Below are 26,342 nucleotides of genomic sequence, written 5' to 3' on the forward strand. Positions count from 1 at the left end.
GAAAATACCAAAAATGAGCAAACAAAAGCCTACAGGCAAACGTGCCACACATGAGAATCATATGGTTTGCATCATATGATTATCATATAAATTGAGCACCATATGATAATCATATGTTTTTCACAAACTCACAAACATATGAAAGTCATATGTTTTCAAGCCAAAATTAACATGAGAATCATATGATAATCATTTGACTATCATATGTTAAATATCATATGAATCGAGCACCATATGATTATCATATTTGGTACATTTGCCTGTGTAAACCCCACTTTTTAAAAAGAAATTATGGATTCATCCCTGCAACACAGACAAATTGCCTAACTGACTGCTTACCTGATCCTTATATAGACATGTATCAAACATGATATATGATGTAAAAAAAGTGTAATGAAGTATAACTAATTTAAATCATTCATATTATAATGCAAAGAATATGTTGAAATATTTTGATAAGGTTTTAGACAAGTAAAAGTAATATTGAATTGACCAGAAAATAATGTGATTAATTCTATAGATAAGCCTCAATATATAAAAATTGGAATGTTTGTATAAAGGTGCACAACAAATATTATATTTTTTTTATCTTGTATTCTAATATAAAGTGCTTCGAAGCTCTTTAGACTACAGCCATGGTGAAAAAAAGAGATAAACATGTGACCAATGCCATAAAGGTATGACAGTCTTTTTCACAATGTCATACATCAATTTTACTCAAATCTCCAGAAATCAAAACAGAATTATACTTCAAGACAGACCCCACTTCATGCAACACATAGGCTGTGTCTATTTATAAATATGAAGAAACTAGTCATATTAGAATCAAAATAAATCAATGAAACTTTATTTCATCATTGTTTTTACTGCCATTTATGTTACATTATGAGCAAAAAAATACAAGTGTTCTGCTACCTTAATACTCAAGGGCTGGTAAGTACGCAAAACTTTTAAAATTTTTCGATAGTTTTGAGAGGTTTGTTTTTGGTGAAAAAATGGCAAAAAACTGAAGGATAGGCACAACAAATTAGGGTTGGTATTGTTAGCAGAAACATGGGTAATTTGTTTTAAGGCCAGGTCAAAATATTCATTTGTACCATGCCTTTCAATTTCTTTATATATTTTTAAATTATGACAGAAATATAGTCCCCCCCCAAAAAAACAATCGCATGAGATCTTGCATTAAAATAAATCATAAATTTTTAGATATGGGTAAAATGAAAAATGTCCAAGATTCTCATCTCACAACTTTTTTTTTCAAAAATCAGACCCAACCAATAGGCAGCATAGCATATTGTAATACTGCATTATATAACTTTATAGTAATATATCTCAAATATTCCATGTGATGTCTTATCATTTGAATGATAAATTAAATTTAAATGCTGATGATAAAACATACTTATGTGAATTAATATTCAAATCCGCCATAAAATAATTCTAATAAAAATTCATAAGATAAAGACTCATGAAATGCAGATGTGAAACTGAGACTGTATAAACTGATATTACATTCACAGAAATTGCCATCTCTTTAAAGAGAGTTTCAAATGAAAAGAGGTCCTAAAAACTGATGAGTAATTCATATATTTCGGAACTGAACATTGGAGTGACATTGTGCTAGCAGTTGCCAGGTTAAGTGAACATCATTAAACCAGAATTTTAAAATACATTAACACATGCTTTACAACTGGATCTTGATCCAGAATAAATACTTCCAACAATGGACATTTTTCAGGTTATGGTGACTCACTAAAGAAATGATAATTGACTTTAACATCAACAGAACTTTCAATAAAATGACTTCGAAAGATAAAAAGGTTTAAATGAATAAATGCATTAAAAAGAACAAAATCTGAAAATGAAACGATTCTCCATTTGCAAAATTATAAATTAAAACATTCAAATTTCAATAAAATGCTAATACTTTACCACACCATTCTTTAGCTTTAGAAATTAAAATCTAAACAATTCACCATCTGTCGTTAGCAACACACTCAATAATACTCTCATATCAGCATCAAAAAATTATTTCTCACAGCTGTATTGATGATCACACAATTTTCCATGCAATTTTCAATTGAAATCAATATGAATTAACTCCCCTTTATTGACAGAGTGGAACAGTCCACATTAGTAAACATGATTATGTAATTGAAGGATCAATTATGTTAAATCAGGGTAATCAGGATGATGTAATTAAACTTATCACAATGTTTATCATAACTTCAATTTTTTTTCTACATGACTTACAGCACTCAGTGAAACCAGTATTAACTCAACCAAAAAAGCCAACTTATTACATACTGTGAAAGTACTATCGTTCATGGGGTACCAATTTTCGTGGTTTTCATGGTAGACCATGAAATCTGGTTACCAATAAAAGGAGGTTTCCATTGATGTGTATACTAAAAACCTAAAAACCACGAATTTGAGAATCCATGAATATGTGTTTTTTTCCCAATCAATGAAAATTGGTATCCACAAATAAAAGTACTTTCAAAGTAGATAGCAGTGATTTATTGAATGTTCTGTGATTGAAAAATTTTGATAATGCAAGCTGTGAAATAAATTCTGTTATTTCACTTTGAACTTTCATTGCCGAAATGTCACAATGCTTATATTAATCTGCCCATCAAAACTTTAAAGTTTATGTTGATAATGGTAATTAGTTATGAATAAAATTTATATAATAAATAAAATAGTCACTGTAAATAATCAAACAATTATCACTCATGCCAAGAAACATGCAGGGAACAAGTCATGGACACTTATAAAATTTAGGGTTTTTCAGCACTCATGATCATATTTTGGTTAATCACTCTTTTAATCATCCTATTCTTATTTTCATGAGCAGTTTATTTTTGTTATTTTCACAAGTAAGAAAAATCTGTGAAAAGAATTTGTTGAAAATTAGTCCCTTTATAACAGAAAACATCTTCGAGAGAGTGTAAGTGGTGAAATTCAGTGTTATTCTCTGTAAGAATCAGGCTGTGGGTGAATCAAAGTGAAAAAAAAACTCACAAGTCTCTCTATTTAATCTTCTTGAAAATGTAATTGGAAATGAAAAAAACGGCTATTATTTTGGTGTCAGTAAATCTGGGTATAAATTTTGTATGAAATGCAAAGGGAGATAACTCACTTTCCCTTAATCATTCTATAGTAACTTTAAACTCATTTTTCTGCATCCTCTGACACTTTTAAGATGAATGAACTGTCAATTCATCTTCAATAGACAATAATCTCTTATGCCCACAATGTCAAATTCATGTATTTTTTCTGAGCATGACTAATATTTTTTTTTTTAAATTCTGTCTGATTCTTACAGATTCTAGTACCATAGTAGTACAGTAGTGTTTTATTCAGATAAAACAGAATTCTCTCATACTGATATACATTAACAAGGATTTCAGACAATGACCCATTTAGACAGGTTTTCCTGTATAATCTAACATTCTCCTCTTCTGAGACTACAGTGATTTCCAACCCTTACTTTGGGGTCTAATTTGGGATCAATTCCCAAAAAGACATATGCTATAAATTTCCAGCAGTAAAAATTTCCAGTTGTGCCACAAAATTTGAACATGATAGAGATGGAGATTTGTAAGATGTGCTAAAGCCTCTCTTCACTTTACAGTATCAAAATTGTCATTCAATATCACATTATATAAACTGTTATGGCAATTGTCTTCATCAAGGATTTTAATTAGAATTCATTTTTTTTAGATATTGTGAAAGTACTTTAATTCATAGATATCAATTTTCGTGGATTAGGGAAAATACACAACTTTGTGGATTCTTGAATTCGTGGTTTTGAAGTTTTCTGTACATACATCAATGGGAATTTGCTTTTCATTTGGAACCAAATTTCATGGTCTGGCTCACCCACAAAAACCACAAATATTGGTACCCCATGAACAATAGTACTTTCATAGTACTGTATAAAAATCCTTGCCCTAATTTCCCGAAGCTCCAATTTTCATGCTCTTTCCTTAAAAAGTAGGAAAATCACTGGATTTATAGATGACCAGGTTGAGAAATTTTAAAATTTTCTTCAAATAATTTCATTAAAATCTTCTTTAATCTCTGCAAGCTTTAATCTTGTTGATACTAGATCTGCAGACAACTTCCGAAGTTCAAAAGGAATAGTTACAGTACCTGAACCTATCCATGCAACTAAAATTACAATCGGTCATCGATCACTGATCAGTTTCTGGTCATTCATCCATCCGTCAAACCAATCCGTTAAACTGGTGATCGCATCACGTGACCACAGAGTGGTCACTGTATTTTACAGTTTTATTGTTTTCTTTGTCAATTTTACACATATTTACATAATGTAATAGATTTAAACATCAAGTTATACTTTTATTTTACATTTCTTTTATTTCAAACAGATCTTACGTCATTTTACTTAACAAAACTGCGATCAGATCAGTCACTGGTCATTGATCCGTCAAATCATTGCATGGATCGATTCAAGGACTGTAATTCTTTTACAAAGAGTAGACTTTTTTGCATTTAAATGTAATTTGACAATTCAAAGAAAGCAGAAAAAAACTGAAGTCTGGAAATTTGTCTTGCACATGTATGTAATGACTCTGTGAATGATATAAGCTTTGACAAACGTTTGTTTTCACCATGATAATGAGGCACTTTGAGGAAGTTCATGAAATTATATAATTTCTGAAAATGTAGATAGGGAACTTGTTTATTTTAACCACATCTTTAAAGCAGGTCGGTATATAGTGAATTGAAAACTCCATTCTGCAGTGGCAGGTCTAGGGAATGGTGTAAGGATTGAACCTCCAATTTTTGTCAAACACTTTGTTGATTTAATGCAAAACTTGGGGGAAAATGAGATAATGATAGCTTGGACCCTCCCTTTTGCTGTTTCAGTTTTTTGGATATTTTTCTATTCTGAATCTGTATTGACATGTAATCATATTCATATAACACTTGTGTATCTTAATATTTAATATTCTTGCCACTAAGGATTTTCACAATTACTGTGAAAGTACTTTACTTCCTGGATACCAATTTTCCTTGATTAGGGAAGAAACACAATTTCATGGATTCTTGAATACATGATTATTAGGTTTTCAGTATACACATCAATGGAAATCTCCTTTTATTGGTAACCAAATTTCGTTGTTCGGCCTACCCATGAAAACCACGAAAATTAGTACCCCATGAACAACAGTACTTTTACAGTATACAACATATCATTTTCATGCATGTCTATAAATTTTGAGCATGAATGAATTTTATCTATTTTTGATTGTTTCCGTTTATTATTTGTAATTGTAATTGTATTTGTAATTGTAATTGTAATTGTATTTGTAATTGTAATTGTAACTGTAATTGTTATTTGTATTTATTTTCCTTTTTTATGTTTGAAGGCCTCTAGGGAAATTAATATTGTTAAATAAGTTATGTTCGTTAAAAAAACAATTCATTATCTTGATATGGAGATTTGTAAGATGTGCAAAAGACCCTCTTCAATCCACTGTATCAAAATTGTCATGCAAAACCACATTATGTAAACTGTAATGCCAATGGTGTTCATCAATGATCTTATTTTTTGATACTGTGAAAGAACTTTAATTCATGGATACCAATTTTCATGGATTAGGGAAAATACACAAGTTTGTTAAAAAAGAATCCATTATCTTGGTATTAAACTGGTATGTTTCAGGTTTATAGTAAAATTTCTTTGAAGAACCAATGGGTGGCTTTGAGCTGACATTTTTCATCCCAGTTGGGTTGTTGTCTCTCAGACATATTAATCATATCAATTATCATTGATTAGACTGAATATACAACCCTAAATTAATAATACATACATGTACATGCATGGCATAGGTTAAGCAGGGACTATCCTTTCATGAGCAATGCTCAAGGTAAATCTAGTATAACAGGCCTATCATAATGAAAACAAATCAAAACAAAAGTTTTCAGAGACACTACTAAACAACTCTTGAAGCCATTAGCGTTAAATGTGCCAACATTCATATAAGAATGTAACAAGTTACCACATTCTGTACTTAGCAGAACATAAAACATCCACAAAAACAGGATCTTAACATCAAAATATCATTCCAACATGTAAGACCATGGAAACAATCATTTCTACTAAAACAGATGTGTGGTTTATTCTCTCTTTTTCCTTTGTAACTTGGGTGGTTCTTGTTGTCAACGTTTGAGAAACAATGAAATCTATTAATTGTTTTTCCTTGTTCACACAGGGAGGTCTATATTTAGCCAGTGGAAACAGTTAAGGTTTCATGTGATGGACATTTGTAAAACTGGTCTGTATTATAACTGGACTAAACAAGTTTTCCTGCTACTTGAGTATAAAGGGGCAACTCTTTCAGTGAACCTGTGTAATTATGTTTTGGGGCCAGCTGCAGCCTTCCCCGTCATTCATTGAAGACCAATGGGTAGCCTTGCGCTGATATTTCATCCCAGTTGGGTTGTTGTCTCTTCGACATATTCACCATACCTATTCTTGTTATATTTGAATGTCAAAGGTCAAGGTAACTAAAATATCTATTTTACACAATGTCAAAGTTCAAGGTATCTTTAATATCTACTCTCGTTATATTTCCTACTATATTTTCACACTAAGATCGATTAGTTGATAAGGCCCAACATTCTTATACAATTTGATGAAATATTCATGGAATAATTTTGGAGGATTATATGGTACATGGTCAGACAGACAGACAGAAAGACAGACAGAAAAGTTAAGCTCCATGTACAGGCCAAATAATGCTTGAATGGGGTATTAAAATAATTTTTTTTTTAAACTAAATAACAAGGTACTATTTGAATTTTAAATATTTTCTTATGTTAGAATATGAGTAAAAACTATCCAATATTAAAGGAGTAAGTAATGATGTTATGAGATTAGAAAATCATGTCTTCAATATTGATATCTAAGTATTGTAATCCCAAAGACACAATGTTCTGACTACACCCCTCGGAAGGAATGAGTTTGCATCATTATTTCTGTACACTCATTTTCTAAAATGCAATATGATTCCAAATTCAAATAACACTTAATTTGAACACAAAATTCTATGAAATAAATATGCTTACCAAGAACAATTTGTTCTTTCTAAAGTTATTGGGAGTGGGTGGTGGACTTTTATCAAACTAGCTGCATATGTTACACACATAAAATGGAATCCTCTTATCTGCAATTACAGACACTGTGAAGTAAAAAAAACAACAATCTTCGTAGAACAGATGTTAGGATTGTTCTACTTGGCACTGGATTCATTAATATAATTAACATACCTCATAGTAGTGATATATTATGAGGTAGAGATGTGAGTGTAACCTGTAAGAGGAGGAAGTCACAATAGAGGCCTTTATTCAATATGATTTTAGGGTTTTCCTATGAGGGACAGAGCTATATGTACTTAAAGATAACTGCATTTTTATGTTGTTAGACCACTGATGTCTCAAACAATGGAAATATGCAATGATTTCTACACAAACTGTGCATCTGCATTTAAATCAATTCAAACAATCAAAATAGTCACTTCCAACAGAATGATTCTGAGTCAACTCATGTTTCAGGAAATCTACATATATTTGAAATCACTGATGCTCCTTCCTTATCAATAGATATGTCATTTATCATCATTACAATCATGTCGTAGTAGTCTTAAGACATCTTGTCTGTAGATGGAGTGGTCCAGTATTTTGAAACTTGCACCACAATGATTTGCATGCCCAGAATGAAATCAGGTCCTAAGTGGTTCAAAGGTCAAATGTTACCTTTCTTCATATGTCTGTCTGTCTGTCTGTTTGTTTGTCCCTCTGTCTTTCTGTCACTTTCCTCTGCGAGTATTTGCATTGGCACTTGGTGTATTATCAGTTTTGCCATATTATTGGCTTTGATTCAGGTTTGGGTAACAACAATTCCATTTTATATTTCGACCAAAAACAGTAAAACCTGTCCAATCCAAACTGCTTTTGGACCGTAGAATTTGTTCACTTTAGGCAGGTGTTCTGTTTATTCAGATTGAAAACAATTATAAAAAAATATCTGGTCTTGACAGATTTTTTTTATTTATTTGGGGTTCAGTTCAGACATGTATCACTGTATTTTAGTTGGCAGGGGCGGATCCAGGATTTTATGAAGGAGAGGCGTAATTATTAGAAAGTATATAAAAAGAAACCAGATTATGATATGTTCAATGAATAAATATATTAAATTGCCATACTCAATACAATATTTAGCATATTATGATGGTTTTTTTTATTTTCTTTCTCTTAAAATGGAGCCTACCCAAATTATGCCCTCACCTGGACCTGCCCCAGGTTGAGATAATGAGGTTGGGGAGGGAATAACACTAGTGGGCATAAACACATTCTTAGCAAAATCCTATAGTTTAAAAATAATACAGAGATAAGATAGAACAATCTCAAAGAACAGACACACTTGAGAGCAATAGAATATAATGTCTTTAACATGCTAGGAGAAGGTGCAAGCAGATTGAGTTAACAGCATATATAAATTAAACTGATTGAACTGCTATTGAAACAGATCAAAGGAGATTCAAAATATAAGAAATATTTTATGAAAAAAAATCATGACAACAGATGTCAAGTGTTGGCAACAGCTCGTATTAAGCAAACTATAATTCAAGATACAGAAATAAACATGACTTTTAAAAATCATGAAGAACAGACAGACAGACAGACAGACAGACTGACAGATGGGAAATCATCCACCCATTCTTTGTAACCTACTGATAACATTACAAACCTTTTCTGATTCCAGAAACAGTCACAGGAAATTATAAATAAAATACTTCCGAGTTAAGATTCTGATTCAGGAAGTCCATCTGTTTCCCCACAAGCTTCTGCCAAGCATCAATGATGCTGACACATTAAGAGTTTCTTTGACTATGATGCTTTTATTGGAAAAAGCTAAAGTATTGATTCAATATGGCCTCCGCTCTCAAAATAACAAAATGTTCTATCCATAATTCACTCTCATTGATTTTCATCAAGGAAAAACAGACCAGCAAAATCATATCAACAGAATACAAAATAAGCATCTAACTAAAGTGCTCAAAAAATGTTTGCTATTAAGTAGCTGTCTTTGTAAGAATCATGCAAAATCTGAAAAATGTGATGCACACCAAAAAAGGCTACACTTTTTTGTTTTTGTATTGAAGTTGTTTTATGGGTCTATATCATGAAATATGTAATTATTCATTCCAATCTGCCTGCTCTTAGCAGATAATCAACATTGAAAATCCATTAGATTCTGTTGTATTTGAGTGTCATTTATAGAGTTATCTCCCTTAATTTTGAAATCTACAGTGCATTCTATATAATTTTAATCTCCTAAGAACACAGGTTATATGAAAAACTGAATGTTAATTTCTGTTTATTATGGCAATTCAAACAAAATATAAAAAATAAAAATATGTAGGCTTTCCAACCATGAATCACATTTTGCATGATTCTTAGCTGGAGTGCTATTAAGTAATTGCAAATCAATAGGATCTAAAACAGACTGCATACTCTCTTTAGAAAATGACATTGAAAATAAAGACAATAGAAGAAGTTTCAGTCTCCCATGCAATACAGCCTGCAGCTTGAGATATTGTATTGTTAGCAACATGCAAACATACAGGGCCTAACTTTCTAAAAAGGGAGTAACCATTTGATTTGTATCTAGGGGTGGGGGGAGGGGTCAAGGATCAAATTTTGTGTTCTGGATTTATTTTTCAGTACAATTTCTGACCTGACATTTTATTTTTTACTCTTGCCTGTCCAAGACTTACCCAATTTTTCATCCTGAATCTTTGTAACCATACATCATTGTCCTGTCTTTTTATTCAAATATGATCCTAGCACACCCCCCCCCACAAAAAAAATGGTTGTTCCCTAATAGTCAATACTGTTAAACAATAATCATTTAGAATCATTTTTATTTACACTTTAATTTATCAATTGTCATGAAAAAAGTGCAATATTAAGCTTGAAATGAATCAAAATTATTTTCATGAACATGTATTGTTAAATACACAAATTAGAGATCACTGTAAGACATAACATCAAGAGCTTAATAAAATGTCAAATTCATGCCATTTCTAAACAAGATATGACCCAAATTTGAATATCTCAAACCCTATGTATTTTCAAGGTCATACATCAATAATCATAGTGGCAGATTCAATTTTTTGCATGGCTACAGGGTTTCTTGGTTAGCGTTGCCTTTGTAAAAGTTTACAAAAGACATAACGCATAATGAATGATTAGCAAAAGCCTTTTAATGTCACCAATCATGTACTAACGTCAGTAAAGCACTACATGTCACCAATCAAAATACTAACATTTTAGAGGTGAGCCATGTTGCCAATCATGTACTAAAATTCAAAGAACAGCCATGTTGCCACACATGTTCTAACACTTTAGAGCACAGCAATGTCATGAACTTTAAAACACTGTATCTCACCATTCATGTCCCCACATTTTAGAGCACAGAAATGTCACCAAATTTAAAGCACAGTGAATCACCAATCATGTGCTCACACTTTTGATCAAAGCAATGTCATCAACTTTAAAGCACAACTTGTCACCAACTTTAAAGCATAGTATATCTCCAATTATGTACTAACACTTTAAAGCACAACAATGTCACCAACTTTAAAGCACAGCACATCACCAATCAAGTACTTAAACTTTAGAGCACTTCCATTCACCAATCATGTTATAACATTCCAAGCCATGTTGTACATCAATAAATTGACCATGTTAATTGCTAATTACATTCCTAGTTACAATATTTGGTAATAACTCAGGTCTCTATTATATATAATTAATGGTATAATCGCTGTGTCAGCTATGTGTGACCAGAAGTCCATAATATGGTCATTAAATACGAATGATGGCCAGCATATACTCATTGATTTTTCTAAAAACATTTCTAGGAATTATTGACAATGTTTTCACATGTATTAGATATATTATGGAAAACCTGGAAAACAGAAATCAATGGTCATGTTCTATACCCCCACTCTTTCCACATGATTTAATCGTGTTTTTCACGATTTTGACCATTTGTCCTGCTAACACGATTTACAGGTCAAATTTGTCCCAAAACCTGATTTTGTCAAAATTACGTAGAAAAATCCTAATTCAAACCCCTAAATTCATGTTTCAAACACATTTCTTTGATAAGTCATAAATTCCACCTAGTGAAAAATGTGAAAGTCCCACTGAACAGGAAGTATATGTTGCTAAGCAACCAAAATCCCTTACAAGATATGTTCCATCTATGTAAAGCCACATACCAAACTTGAAATAATTCCATCCATTGGGAGTCAAGATAATTGAGACAAAATTTGGACAAACAGAATGATGGAAAGATGGAATGATGGACAGATGGAATGATTAACAGACGGACAGATGGACAGACAGAATGATAAACAGATGGACAGACAGAATGATAGACAGATGGACAAGGTGATTCCTATTAACCATCCACTCATTTAGTGGGGGATAAATAAGTTAGCCATTCTTTTGCGGTAAAACACTCTAAAGTGCCCGTTTTCTACTACTGTGAAAGTACTTTTATCCATGGATACCAATTTTTGTGGATAAGGGAAGAAACACAAGTTTGTGGATTCTTGAATTTGTGGTTTTGAATTTTCCAGTATACACAACAATGAAAATCTCTTTCGTTGGGAACCAAATTTCATGGTTTGATCTACCCACGAAAACTATGAAAATTGGTACCAAAAGAACAATAGTTAGTACTTTCACAGTATTAACCTTTTATACCCTTCAGACATAATGTACCAGGGGCGGATCCAGGATTTGAGTTTTGGGGGGCGTTAATTGAATTATATGCCATGCAAAGCAAGGCAAAAAATATCATGGGGTGAAACTTGTGATGAAAATATTTTTTCTTACAGATTTAGTGGGGTGGGGGGGGGGGGCAAACACACCCGGCAGAGCAGTCCTTGGATCCACGCCTGTGTACTATAATTTGAAATTTCAGGCATATGGTAATTATTAGCTAGTGTTACATTCAAACTGCTAAAAACAAAACATACACAGAATATCAATGTCAGTGTCATTATAGTGTAGATATACAAACAGCACAATCAGCTTTTCATCTCTGGTTGTTGCATTTTTGATAAGATTTGGGATACATTGCTGCAGAAACTGATAAAAGTGTAGGAGTGGAATATGGCTTGGTAAAGGTAATAGGGGTCATCGATCTAAAAGGGGTTAGGGGTTGGATGAGATTAGGGGAAACATCTGCTCCTGTAATAGATAAATTTCCATTCCTACAGTGTAAGATTGGAGTATGGCTCAGTAACAGGGTAATATTTTGAATACCGGTATATCCTAAACTGTGCCAGATCAAAAGAAGTCCCGCAAGAGTTGGAGGTAATAAGATTCGAGGAACATTTTTGCTGTTACTACTAAATTGAACTCAATTTAAAACATTTCTAAAATGTTGGCCTGTAGTATGGCTTTGTAACATGGTCTGTACTTCCTGTTAACATTTCCTTCACCTGAACATAGCTGAGTGTTAGCATTTCTTTCACCTGAATATAGCTGAGTGTTAGCATTTCCTTCACCTGAATATAGCTGAGATATTGCTGCTCGGGGGTTAAACCCCAACAATCAATCAATCATGTTAGTATTTCCTCATTAATTTTTGCATATGCTTATTTTGATTTTTCCAAATGCCCTGATTAATTAACTTTCAAAAATATACACTAAATTCATTTTTTTTGCACCTGCTTAATTGATTTTGTGCCATCTTTACAGACGATATATTAAAATAATAATACTGGTATTTTTTAAACTCTCCTAATGGGTATTATAGCAACTTGCTGCTGAATGTTATCATGTACCTGATTCTTCATATACAGATAAAGCAACAACCCGAAAGATTTCCTCACAGCAGTTCAAACTTTCAGTCTTGGATATTTTCTTTTGAGTTGAGACTATCCTGACTTTTATCTTTTTTTTTTCAGCCTTTCCTGTATTTTTTTCTGGTATATACAAATATGACAAATAATAGTAACATTAAAATGTTTACAAAAAACATATCCTAATTTTTTGTCAACAGATGTATCCTACCTTTTTTTTTACCCAAATGGTCATCCTGGAATTTTTTTACCATAAGATACCATCCTGCCTTTTTTTTAAAATTCAATCCCAGCCCCCAATAAAAATCAAATGGTTGCTCCCTTACTTTCAGGTATGGAAAGTTCTTGACTCTTCCAAGATTTAAATCAATGGTCCAATAGAGGAATCTATACTCATAAATGAAAAGTGTCAACGACAAGTGTTGAAAGGTGTTGGACCTAGGTTAATGAAATTTCTAAGGTCAAGGGTTAGAAATTGAAGGTACTGGACCTTGGACCTCCACTAATACATGTATGAACCCCTGCTTATGAAATAATCTCATCACCTTGACTTCAATTCAATGAAGGATAAAGTAGCAGTTCACATTACCACCTATTATGAAATATTCAATTCATTATTATATTAAATAACTGTTCTAATCAGATAATAGCATTATGATCCAAAAATCAATACAATTCTTTATACAGTTGCAAACTGTTACTATAAATAGAAATTCCAGAGCAGTTCCTGAACAAAATCAATCCGGTAATCTAGCAATATGTCAATCCTGCAGACAGTGGGTGAATAAGTCAAGGAAAAGGAATTCTATCTGTCCAAGCAGCCACAAAACTGCCGATAGCTATGTATACAGTTGTAAGATTACAATGAGAAAAATTTTGACCAAAGCTTCAAATATCAATGAGAAATCACTCATGGAAAGGAAGACATGAGAAATCAAAGGGCTTCTTAAAGACATTAAAGGAAGAAGCAGCCACAAAACTACCGATAGCTATGTATACAGTTGTAAGATTTCAATGAGAAAAACTCTGACCAAAGCTTCCAATACCAATGAGAAATCACACATGGAAAATAAGACATGAGAAATCAAAGGGCCTCTTAAAGACATTAAAGTAACAAGTAGCCATAAACTTGCTGATAGCTATGCTATGTATATGGTTGTATGGATAAAATGAAAAGTTCTTTGACAAAAGCCCACATGAAACTTGTCTATTCTAAGCTAAACTGTTAATATCCAAAATACGGTCCAAGTCCAACAATGGTGGTCTTCTGATATCATTTACACAGATTTGAATCTGCCTGGGTAAACAAACAGCAGCAGATCCAGAGATTATGAAAAGGGGGTTTTCATGAGGGGCTTCATTTGCTCATACTTGCCAAAATTTTGCACAAATTTTACCAAATTTTCCAAAAAGGGAGGTTCCAACCCAAAGAACCTTCCTCTGGATCCACCACTGAAAACATTTGTCTACATTGAACAAATACTCAAGTAGCAGTCTTTATAAAAATCAGGCAGGAGGTGATCAAATTCAATTCATGTCAAAAACCCACTGAATTCAGTTTTATTTCTTCTTCAGAAATATTTATAGATCACAGAACCAGTCATATTTTTCCATTTGGGGGTTGTGCTTTTGAGATGAAATTTATATAGATTGTACAAGGAATTAGAGGTTTGCCAGAGTTATCGTTCTTGATTTGGTTTGATTTGGTTGATTTTAGTGGAAGGTTAAAGTGCAATTTTCTCTAAAGTACAGATCTAAATACAGAAAAGACTATTGTCACATAAAAAATATTGCATATGTAGACCAAAAAAGCATTCTCTGATCCATGGGTTTTTTAAACCATGAATAACATTACCACAGGCAGTGTCTGAATTTTATATGGGCTGGTACTGAAGTCTCAGAGGAGTTCAACCTAAACAGGTTTGAATGTAGTTGATTTTACCCTGTTTAAAAGCAATCTATTCAAGACTGCTGGGATATGATTGAAGGACATTTTCACAATATGATTGAAGGACATTTTCACAGACTTAAGATCAGTGTATATTTAGAAGCAAAGAATGACAGCTCAGACTTGATCAGAGACATGCTTAAAATTTATCATGTCATATAAACTTTAAACAAGCACCAAGGTGAGAAAATTGAGACTCTCGTCAATGATACATGTAAGGGGGGGTCATGTTTGTTGGTAATTAATATCACAAATATAAACAAGTCCAGGTGAGTTTTATCAGGTATAACATGTATAAGTAAGTTTCTAAATATTTCAATTTTGATAATTTTGATAAGAATGTGAATGTTGTTTGTTTATATAAAATGAAATTTGAATGCAAAAACAAAAACTTCTGATAATCTTCATGAATTTTCTGAATTCCATCTTTATGATATAAGTAGATTATTTTTTAGAGACATTTATTTTTCTTTTAATGGATCTATGCTCTCAAAATGACTAAATAATTAAATTTAATTAAAAGCCACTTTAAAGTGGTCAAAATTAATCCATAACTTGTATCTAAGGTCCTAAGTGGTTGAATGTTTTAAGTAGCTGTCTTTATAAGAATCATGCAAAATCTGAAAAATGTGATACACCTCAAAAAAGCCTATATATTTTTAATTTTGTAATTAAGTTGTTTCATGGGTCTATACTATGAAATGTGTAATTACTCATTCAAATCTGTCTGCTCTTAGGAGATAATCGACATTGAAAATATAGTAGATTCTATTGTATTTGAGGGCCATTTACAGAGTTATCTCCCTTAATTTTAAAATCTACAGTGCATTCTATATAATGTTTGTCTCCTAAGAGCACAGGTTATATGAAAAACCACATGTTTATTTCTGTTTACTATGACATTTCAAATAAAATATCAAAAATAAAAATATGTAGGTTTTTTACCCATGAATCACAATTTGCATGATCCTTAACTGGAGTGCTACTTAATCTGTTAATAACACACACAAACTTATTTACAGCAAGTTTCTTACCTGTGAAAACTAACTGATTTTTGAACTTCAGGTCATAGTTTCCCTGAAACTAAATAAAAATGAAATATTAGTAACTGTTAATCAAACAGTCTTCACAATAAGCCAGTAGTATGGAGGCCATGGCTGGTAAAAGTGCTGATGGACCTGTATAAATTCCAATTGATCCCTCACTTCACTCTATTACTATTTACACACTTAGTCCATTCCTGGTGAAGAATATTGTCCATTACCAGTATATTATTATACATTACAGGGGCGGATCCAGGATTTGAGTTTGGGGGGGGGGGTGCGTTGATTGAATTAAATACCGTGCAAAGCAAGGCAAAAAATATTATTGGGTGAAACTGGTGGTGAAAAATTTTTCTCTTACCAATTTAGGGGGGGGGGCGTACGCCTGGTACACCAGTCATTGGATCTGCGCCTGCATTAGATCCTACCTACACTTCTTCTACACAATAAATAAAATTTTAAATTTCAATTTTTACAATTTTGATCTTCTTCAAATACAATAGTATTCTATTTCTTTATTATACCAAAAAAATCTAAAATGGTCTAGCAGTTGTCTAAGTTCGGTAAATAACATAACATGTATGTTTCCTACTACCCCTTTGAAAAAACATTTAGGAAGGCAAAGACTTAAAAATATAATTTTACACTGAGTTTATAGGAGAAACATTCTGACTTGAACAGTGCTTACTGAAAAACTAAAAACAACAACTTTAGAGTAGATTATATTAGTAGAAAAATAGAGAGGGTAGGCTAATAGGAAACAGCCATCTTTCTTAATTCAGCATTACAAGACAACAACAGCAGCGTAGACTAACTTATTTTGGTGAAGGATTTATTTTCATTAATTTGTAGAGCACAGAAAAAATGTAAAAAATATCTCCATGAATCAGCCTCTTTAAACTACAGCATTATCTAGAAAGTGCAACATAAGACTGGTTATGTGGTTCTTAAGTAAAAATGAATGTGAAATCAGTGGGTTACCTTTTGTCTGATTTTTATCAAGACTGCTACATACATTTACCTACATATATTTAACTAAGTTATAAATCGGTTAAAATAAAGTACATTATAACAACAATTTGGAAGTTACATGTATTTAAAAAACACACAAATAAAAAATAGAGCATTTAAGTTCAACTTTCAAAATATCAAGTTAAATATTTACTTTGAAATTTGACAGCTTACCATGCCATTGATACAAAGATTACTGAAAATCATACATACAAATTTAGTTATGGAAACAAAATCCTTAAAAAATGGCAATATCCTGGTTTTTGACGAAAGTTACTGGACCTTTATCAAACTATTGATTTAAATGGGAAGGGAGATAGCGGAACTTCGGTCTTATTGCCAATTTATCATGAGGATGTCATACCTGCGTTTTTATGTTACATTGAGGACCTATTTGAGTCCACCTGTCAAAATTGACAAAGACTGAAGATTTAAATTCTTATTAATGTTGGACAAATATTGACATGATTGAAGTTTTAGGTCTAAAATAATTATCTGGGTGAGGTGTTATATCCAAACTAGTGTGGTATGTATATTGTAGTAATGGGCTTTTGATAGTTATGAAAATTGTAATAATGAAAAGGCCCTGACATGCCAGGCTTCTTTGTCCCACCTAAATAATGAGGAAAGAAAAGAAGGAAAAACCAGCAAATTATTGTCCCCACTACCCTATGTCTCTTCTTTTGCAATAAAAAACCTTCTTACTTAACCAAGAAAACAAAGGCTTAAATTATCAATTGTCAAACTCAATACTTTTCAAGTTTTATCAATATACATGTTCTGGATCTTCAATACACTATATTGAATCACAATGGAGGGTCTTTGATATTCATTAGGTGGACTTTATATCTAAAATCTACAAAAGTAGTGGACCTTCAAGACTCAAAAACAAATTTGACACCCTGGAAAGTAAAAACAAACATGTGTACCAAGAAGCATTTAAGATACAAATTGTGTATAACAGATATTCAAGTTACCTTGAACTTTGACATTGTGTAAAATAGATATTTTAGTTACCTTGACATTTGACATTCAAGTATAATGAGAATAGGTATGGTGAATACGTAAGAGAGACAACAACCCCACCAGGATGAAAATGTCAACCCAATTCCATCCATTGGTCTTCAGTGAACAAGATGAAACCCTCACAACTCATGGCAGGCTGCAGCTGGCCCAAAACATCTTTATACACAGATACAGTAGTATACAAACATAGATTAGTCTCTTTCTTATTTCCAAAGATAAAAAATAATCATGAAGCTTCATCAAAATATCTCTCCGACTTGTTTTGAGTGTTTAAATATATACAAAACGAAATGGTAGGAAATAAAATGGGAGGAGTAGCAGGGGTCCATGGTAGAGACCTTAAATCTCTGGCCTGTCACCTATGACCTTTTAAATTTTATATACATGTATCTATGTCCTGGACATTCAACCCTTTAGATGGGTATTTTGTTGTGGACTTTTGATTTTTCTTCCATTAAATTGAACCCTCAACAATGTTTGAGTAGATGATTGCTACTGAAAATTTTTTACAGAAAAGGCCCTGTGGGCAATACAAAAAATTAACCTTTAGTCAAGTTGGGTTCTGTGATATGCCATGATATTGATGTGGCAACAAGAATGCTTATTTACTTAACCTTATCTAATTATTCACAAAATCTTATTATATACTGTTACTTTTATAGAAAATTTATTTCATTTTATGGCTAAGAGAAAGTTTGAGAAAAAAAAAAACTATTTCAACTTCTTCATGAATAAATAAAACCAAATGATATCAGTATGTACATACTTGAAAATAATTCAATAGACCACTAGAAACAAAACGAAAAATTCCTCTCGAAAAGGTATTTTATACTAATAAATTTAACTACTCAAACATGATTTATCAAAGTTCAACAGAAAAAATACCACAATTTAAAATCTAAATAAACAAAGTTTGATATTTACAACTAAATAAGGGTTAACCTTTAACCTGAGAAAATATATATTACATGTAGCAACGCTCTACAAATAAGCAATACCATGGTGTGTCTTGGAAATGGAGTACAGAATGAGACATGGCAAAAACCGGTGTGTTGTTTTACAGATAAGGTGATGAGAACTTGGTACACACAGGGTACGTAGTGCTTGAACTCTGTCAGTAAATATTGAGGTGTATTTTTTCTTTTGTTTAAATATCAGTCTTTCTAAAAATCAGACATAATGTGATTGGTGCATGCCAAAAACCCAATGAATTCACTTTTATTTCTTGTTCAGAGACAGTTACTGATCAAATAACCCGTCTTAGTTTTTCATTTGGTTGTCGCGATTTTGAGATAGGAATTATATAGATTGTACGTGGAATTTGCGCTTTGCGAGAGTTATCTTCGTTGATTTGGTTGATTTTAGTGGGAGATAAATGCATGATTTCCTAAAAGTGTATATTTAAATGCAGAAAAGATTATGGTTTTGTGAAAGTATAGCATATGTAGACTGAAAAAGCATTGTTTGTTTGGTCAGTTTTTCTTAAGCATGAATCACTTTACATTGGCAGTGCCAAAATGTTATATAGACTGGTACTTAAATAAATACAGTGAAACCTTTAAAAATAGAACCCCCTTTAGAATTGAAGTTCTTGTTTAATTTAGGCAAATGTTCCCAATAAAGCATTGGTGCAACTGAGGTGAGTTAAAAAGGCCAACCAAAATAAAAAAAAAAAATATATATATGTTGTGAAGTGGCTCAAATTAAACGTAAATAAGAATTATGAAAAAGCGAACAATCACAATAATCATGTTTAAAAGGAAAAAAAGGAACTACATACATGTACACATAAAATATAAATATAAATAAAACATAAAAAAATTAAAGAACAGCTAAAATTAAGATTCCTTAACCTTGTCATTTTGTTGGGAAATATAACTCTTTATAAGTATCCAACAAAATTAGGTTACCATAATTATTATAATTACATATGTCAGGTAATGTAGCTTTGTCATGGGTAATAGGTACCTTGTATTGACTTTCTCACAATAAAGTCTTTCTTTTCTCAACTGGTAAGTCAAAGGAAATTGAATTTTAATCACAAAATTTGTTAAATTTTTTAAAGAACAAGGTCACATGTGGTTGCCCTATTTTGACCTCTTACAGCTCCTTTTTTAAGCAAAGTTTATGCATCTTTAATTTAGCCTTTGCATGATTAATATCCTTTAAATACAACTGTTACCAATCATATGCATGTGTCACTTTCACATCTGAGTTCCAAAGCTTTATCTCTTTTCAATACAAATAAGACTTAAGGAATTTCCAACTTATTTTTACAGAAGTTGTTTCATCAGCTTATGTCTCCATTAATGTATGTAGTTTCATTATCAATATAAAATTAAGTGTTCCACAACGCTTCAAACAACTATGGTGTCAACTGACCCATAACTTTATATGACAGTAGTTTTTTTGCAGTGGAATAAAAAGGAAAAATCTTCGGTTTCAATTCGTCTCATTGGTTAACTGATAATTGTTAATAAAAGGATATCAACCATTTTAACATACAGGTAGCATCTCCCAAAGCCTACAATGGTCAGGGTAAATATGATCCCCTGCTGTCATAATCACAACTTTAACCTATAACAGTATTTGACAACAAAGAAGACAATGTCCAGAACTTTTAACAATAGAAACAAATTCGTTTGACCGTGACAAAGTTAAATAACCCATTATAAACCCTACCTGAGGTAATAGTACTACTTAACTTATGGATTATTAGATTTGAATTAGGACAAAAATATGTTGACTTTTTTTAGTGCCTGTGGCCTCCTGTAACATGTACATTTCACTACCCGATATTCATTGTACCCGTGTATAATGATGTTTCAGGGTCAGCTGCAGCCTGCCTTGTGGTGTGAGGGTTTCCTTGGCGTTCATTGAAATCCAATGGATGGCCTTGGGCTGACATTTTTTTTTATCCCAGTACGGTTGTTATCTCTTTGACACATTCACCATATCCATTCTTGTTATACATGTACATGTGTAAATTATTTCCTTTTCTGTTAAAAATCTAATGATTTAGAAATTGTCAACTATATAATTATGACCTGAATATCTGAGCAATTACTGTTTGATTGATACTAATTAAGAAATAGTACATGTTTATAATCATAATCTTCTGTATAAACAATTGTTAAAGTTCAATATTGTGGACTCTACACGTCGACGTACTCCCAAATAGTTAGAGTGGGGAAACACTCTCAGACCCACATGGGGTCTGGGAGTAGGCCAAAGCATCAACACAGCAGCCCAGTGGCCGATATGCATGTACTCTGAGTGAGTTCTTCAGTCAGGTATATTGAAGTCTGGGCTCTGCTACCTCCAACTTCTAACAGACATCTACTAACAGAATACCTGTAAAGGACGGTCTGTAAGGATATTCAAGTCTGTAAAAATCCAAAATAATCATCAATACTGTGATCACCACCACTTAACTTTGAAGCTTATGTTACAAGGAGTAATTATTAATTATAATTCAGGGACTGGATCCAAAGACTAGACCAAAAAAAACAGACAAAACACCATACATAAGGCCAAAATAAAAAATAAAATCCTAGATTCTCATCCCTTCCAGACCCAATTTTTTTCACCCTCCCATAATTATTTTTTGTTTTGATTTTTTGCCCAATTTAGGTCAATTTCTTTCAAACTGAAAACATTTTTCACTTAAATTGATGAAAAAAATTTTAAATTTGCCACCCACCCCTAATTTTGAAAAATGTTGAATGAGTATCTATGATTTTTTTATTATGGCCTAATACATAATAGAAACTAAAGAATAGTTGGAGTTAGAAATAATAGCCTGCCTGCCGGCCTGAGACTGGCCATTTTTAGCAGGGCTGGCTAATTTTAGCAAAAACTTATATAGCCATATAGTAAATATAATTGTATTCAGGACTGGCTAGAATTTGAGTGAGTTTCCTTCCCTAATCAGGTGCATTGGTAGGTTAAGAAATTCCCTGCTTTTCTAAAAACATATGCTAAGTTGGAGGAGAGGATATAGAATCAAGAGCATTTCATCAAAATAAAAAGGCATCATGTGTAAAAAAAATAAAGTTGGTTTAATGACTTGATCACCAACAAAGAAAATTAAACAATTGCCAGAAACTAATATGTACTTTGTATGGCCTATAACCAATACAGTTCCAATTAACTCTCAAATTTCATTCCTTTTTATTCCAAGGGCAAAAGCAACTTAGCCTGCCATTTTAATTTGGTACAAGGGTATCCCATTACATCAACAAATCTATAAAATACTTATAAGTATACCTCTATAGTGTTAAGGGCCATAAAACTTCGACATTGTCAATAACAGAAAGTAAATGGTGAATTCCCAACTTCTGTCCAATGAGCCTATTGTAAATGTAAATCAGTGGTGGATCCAGAAATACTCATAAGAGGAGGGCTGCTGACTTGCCTAAAGGGAAGGGTTGCTGACTGACCTGAAGGGGAGGGCTGCTGACTGGCCTATAGGGGAGGGCTGCTGACTGGCCTGAAGGGGAGACCTGCTGACTGGCCTAAAATGAAAGACTACTGACTGGCCTAAATGGGAGGGCTGCTAACTGGCCTAAAGGAGAGTTGTGCTCCAGTGAATTCCAGTGTTTTCTTTACACTTTCAAGCATTAAATGGGGGTCTGTGCCCCCTGCCCTAGATCTGCCTATGTCATGCATGCTATTTCAAAAAACGATTGCAGTGTGTTAATTATTATCCCCCCCTAAAAAATGCAAAGAATTGATGTCTAAAAGTAAAACCAGAACTATACATTACCAAAGCTGAATATTTAAGGAGGTAAACCTAGGGTAAGGGACATAACTCATGAAATCAGTGATATGTTTGTATCATATTCAATTTCACCAAAGCCTCTCAAGCTTTCATTTGAAGCAGAATAAAATGAATCCAAGTTAATTAGATGCTTACATAAGATTGATGTAAAATGCTGAAACAAACGTTCCAATGATTTGTAAGAGTTTTGTCCCTTACCGTAGGTCTACCTCCTTAATTGATACATTGTACATGTATCGCATAAATTAATCTAAAAAATTGATAACACAAAATAATTTATGACCAAACAGTTTCATTACAGGTGGATTAAAAAACGAGTACAAGTTTTGCCCCAAGAATCCAAACGGATTACATAAGTACACATATATTGGAGACAAATCTCTGGACTACAGACTATCATACAGTGAAACTTGTCTTTAGACCTAACCCTCTTTTGAACTTAAAAATTGGTTTGGTTTAGACAGGTTTTCGATTACTCATGTTTCACTATATTTTTATCCCAAATTTGGACAATGTTCACAACTGAAAACCGATATAATAAATTTCTAACATTGACATAATGAAATGAGTGATCAAATTACACAATTTTGGTGGTACATGTAAAGGGTATATATATGTAGTACCAGTAATCACATTGACAGTTCAGTGTATCGACTCCTACAGAAAAATGATATCGAAATTTGACCAACAATATAATAATGAGCAAAAATTACTGAATTTGAACCTGATCTTAAATTTATGGATCAATCCTGGGTGCATGTAACAATATACATGTACAAAAAAATGTACTCACACAGACAGTTCAGTGTATCCAATCCTTATAGATGGAGAGTGTCACTTCAATGTGTAATCCAATATTAGAACTTATTATATCCACTCCTTCAAATAGCTTCACATTATAATCCAGAATGAATTCAATTTGAACAGATAAATAATCCTTTCCTCACATTTCTCTCATCTAACCTATAAAAAAAACAAAGAAAACATTTAAATATTCATAATCTTCACTTGATGTAGATATGAATTAAAACTTTTCAGTTCTTTAATTGGTTTTTAATATATAACAAAAAATTCTTACTGAAACTCAAATGTAAATGTTATGAGTGCATGACACATGTTTTTCACCTTAAATCTCATAAATAACCACAAAACAAAGAGACTACCAAATACCTTTCTTAAGTTGTAAACCAGCAAAGAAAAACCATGATAATTGTTTATTTATTGACCCAATACACAAAAAATCAGATAAAACAAGAACAACTAACCCAGTATACAAATAAATAAACAAAACAATGAGGGTTTGTATATGTTATTCCAGATCACCAGAACAAAGAAATGTTCTCTTAATCTCAAGAATCTTCATCCTTGGTAAATAAACTTTAAAAATTCAAATTAAAAAACAACTGGCCATTATATTGTGATCACAAAAAAGAACAGCAATAAAAATATCTATTAAGATTTTTATTGACCAATCAAATTTTTTCTCAATAAACAATGACCCATATCTACAGAGGTAAGAAATAAGACCATACACATTGAAAACCGTACATACCTTATGAGTTAAAAATCTACTACTGATTATATATATACAAAAACACCCTTTAATATTTTGTCGTTATGTTACGGTTAGCTGACATTTACCCATTCTTTGTTTATCTATGTAACCGACTTCAACACAAGACCTTTAAACTCCATTGTCAGGTTTAAAATATCAATCTTACAATTTTCACCACCATGCCCATCTTGCATGATGGTCAAAGCTAATTTAGAATACGGTGAAATCTATCTAAAGGGAACCTCTTTTGGACTTTTAGATTAAGGGGTTAGTAAGTTTTCCTTGCCTTTTGTTACCCAACTAACATAACCCCTAATTCATGTCAGCATGACTAACCCCCTCACTAATTAAAGGTTAAAAACTTTTATTACCAAGGTTTGACAAATTATTTTTTTTCCTCATTTTCTTAATACCAAAATAATTCCATGCCATATCATGAATTAAATTGTTGAAATGAAGTGTGAAATCAAAAAGCCCAATGTTGATTTTATTTTCTCAGCAGGCTTCAGCAATCACAGGGAAGAGGTCATGACATTACATGACTAAGTACAAACTTTACAAGGGATCTCAATCAGTAAAGCAAACAATTTAGCTTAAAGGTGTCCAAATACATATTGTATTGATCAGAAAGATTATGACTGATGTAACTCAATGTTGTTTCATTATATCATGAATGTAGCATTGATATAGCAGAAACATATACAATATAGGTACATTGTCGAAAATTATTGAAGATATGTGACGAGGCGACGGAACGGGTAGGAAATGCAAGGCTCCGCCGAGTCGATAACCTGCTAATATATGGATACAGCAAAAAAAATAACCGTATACCTTTATTCGTTTAACAAATAACCTCATTGCAGGATCAAATACAATATATTTAGGACAAGCAGGGGTTAAAATTAGCTGGGTCCAAGGCCCTCAATTTCTGAACTAGGTCATATTATTTCATCTTTGCCAAAGTCCCTGTACCATCAATCCTTTGTTTTGACATTTTATGGTAAACTTTTCGTTTTTTCTTCAAGAAGGCCTTTTATTTGAAACTAGCTAAAGCCCTGGACCATCAGCTTTGAAACTTAACTGAGGACTTTCATTTTCCTCAAGTATGCCTTTGATTTGAAACTAGAAAAAGCCCTGGACCTATCACTCTTCAAAGTTAATTTGATCCCTGACAAACTATCTTGTTCGCCATGCAGGCCAAATTTTCTTTGCAAGAAATTAATATGAATTTTGCATCAGTTTCACAGAGGCTGACTCCAAACTTAGGTAAAGTTTAAATGGAAGGGTCAGTATGCAGACTACTCCATGAAAGTTTTCTAAACATTTCTAGTGTAGAATTAACCTATAAAAAACACTGGTACAGCAGTTGCCGTAAATGCCATACCAGTGCTACAAGTGGCAGCAGCAAAATCTTGAACAGTTCCCTAAGAAGCAGTAAACATCTGGCTTATAATTATACAATCATCATGATTCTGATAGATGTATTTAGTGGTATATGCCTACTTTCTAATTAACAGATGGTATATTGCTATAATATATTACATTTTGTACCTGTCTGCAGTAATACTACACAGACTGCAGCGTGTTATTTTGAGGCTGGTTTTATTACCCATTCAGTCAGTGGAAATCAACAGCTCAGAAGTAATTGTTTACAGGAGGCAAATATTTTGTCATTTTACTTATGACCAGATAATATCTGCACATGTGCCTACAAGTTACAACAGGGCAAATATTTTTTTCATTTGTCAATAAGACAAATATCTTTTTCATTTGCCTCATACAAGGCAAACATTTGGTTCATATGTCTGTGACCAGACAAAAAATTTATTTATTTGCTTTGTCATTGCAAACATTTTGTTCATTTGCCTACGAACAGGCCAAAATAATATTCATTTGTTTGTCAAACATATTTTCATTGCCTATGAATACCGGTAGGGGAAATTTTGGACATTTGCCTATGAAAGGCAAAATCAATGTACAGGAAGCAGTTAATTAAATGGCGCAATTAAAAATAAAAATCCCAGTGACAGGAGAATGTTTGGTTGAGCTTGCT

General features: G+C 32.4%; 1 protein-coding gene across 11 annotated transcripts in view; it reads right to left on the minus strand.

Annotated features, from left to right (window-relative positions):
* Positions 1–26,342, minus strand: part of LOC148596898 (uncharacterized) — a 48,701-nt gene that overhangs the window by 13,608 nt on the left and 8,751 nt on the right. For 3 of the 11 annotated variants that reach the window (XM_088564381.1, XM_088564382.1, XM_088564383.1), the window contains 2 exons: positions 23,528–23,697; positions 15,906–15,954 (listed from right to left, as the gene is read on the minus strand). The gene's annotated coding sequence lies outside the window, so the exon portion shown is untranslated. Of the gene's footprint in view, positions 1–1,932; positions 1,953–8,785; positions 8,866–12,905; positions 13,047–15,905; positions 15,955–17,138; positions 18,683–23,527; positions 23,698–23,999; positions 24,133–24,286; positions 24,325–26,342 lie in introns of those variants that run through there. The other 8 variants (XM_088564387.1, XM_088564385.1, XM_088564384.1 and 5 more) reach the window with 8 other exon arrangements.

This window comes from Perna viridis, chromosome 15 (assembly GCF_037379345.1).
Source record: "Perna viridis isolate PV_CMFRI_1.1 ecotype Kerala chromosome 15, ASM3737934v1, whole genome shotgun sequence".
Lineage (NCBI taxonomy): Eukaryota > Metazoa > Mollusca > Bivalvia > Mytilida > Mytilidae > Perna > Perna viridis.